Source organism: Elephantulus edwardii, unplaced genomic scaffold (genome assembly GCF_000299155.1).
Source record: "Elephantulus edwardii isolate Elephantulus edwardi_28Jun2011 unplaced genomic scaffold, EleEdw1.0 scaffold00057, whole genome shotgun sequence".
Lineage (NCBI taxonomy): Eukaryota > Metazoa > Chordata > Mammalia > Macroscelidea > Macroscelididae > Elephantulus > Elephantulus edwardii.
Window position 1 is genome coordinate 16179962 of NW_006399807.1, and position 1420 is coordinate 16181381.

Sequence of the window (1420 nt, forward strand, 5' to 3'; positions counted from 1 at the left end):
TAAAACACAAATAGACCTTCTGGTTTTGTCTGTTTCGGCCAAGATCCACCTGACATCTGCAATAATATCATTAGTGCCATGACCTCTTCTAAACCTAGCTTGAACTTCCAACAGCTCTCTGTCAATCTACTGTTTAAGCCATTTTTGGGTAATCTTCAGCAATATTTTGCTTGCATGTGCTATCGAAATGCATTTGATTGTGTAGATCATAACAAACCATGATTAACGTTGGGAAGAATGGGAATCCCAGAACATCTATTCATGCTCATACAAAACCTATACCTAGACCAAGAAGCTGTTGTCTGAATAGAGCAAGGAAACAATGCCTTGTTTCAAATCAAGAAAGGTGTGCATCAGGGCTCCATCCTTTCTCCATTCCTAGTCAATTGAAAGGAACTTAAATTTATGAAGAAAATGTGGTATTAGGATAGGAGGAATACTCCTCAACAAACTGCATTGTCCAGACAACACAATCTTTCTTGCTGAAAGTGAAGAGGACTTGAAACATTTCATGCAGAAGATCAAAGACTATAGTCTTCAATATGGATTATGTCTCAAAATCAAGAAGAAAAATAATTACCTCATTAGGTCAATAGGCAACATCATGACAAATGGAGAAAAAATTGAGACTGTCAACAACTTCATCTTGCTTGGATCCACAAACAACATCTGTGGCACCAGCAGTCAAGAGATCAAAAGACTTATTGGAGTGGGAAAGTCTGCTGTAAAAGAACTCTCAAAAGTACTGAAGAGCATGCCTGCTTCGGCAGCACGTATACTAAAATTGGAACAATAGAGAGAAGATTAGCACGGCCCCTGTGCAAGGATGACACACACATTTATTAATTGTTCCATGCTTTTATGAAGCAAATTAAAATACCTTCGAACTGTAAAAAAAAGTACTGAAGAACAATGAAGTCAATTTGAAAACTAAAATGTGCCTGATTCAAGCTGTAGTCTTTAAAAACACCTGCTATGCATCTGAGAGCTGGACAATGAATAAGTATGATAAAAGAAGAATTGGTGGCTTTGAGTTGTGATGTTGGAGATGGGCACTGAATATTCCATGGACTTCCAAAAGTATATAAATAGATATATCTTTGAAAAGGTAACAACCAAGGTATTCCTTAGAAGGAAAGATGGTGAATCTTTGTCTCACGTACTTTGGGCAAAGTAGTTAGGAGGGATTATTTCTTGGAAAGAGATATTGTGCTTGGAAATGTGGAAGGGCAAGGAAAAGGGTGGAAGACCTTCAATGAAATGGATTGACACAGTGACTGTTGCAATCAGTGGGCTCTAGTGTGTCAGAGATGATGAGGATGACACCGAATAGGACAGGGTTCAGATCTGTTGTTCATAGAATAACTATGAGTTGTGCTTAACTTACTTAACAACAAATATCCATATAAACAACAAATCT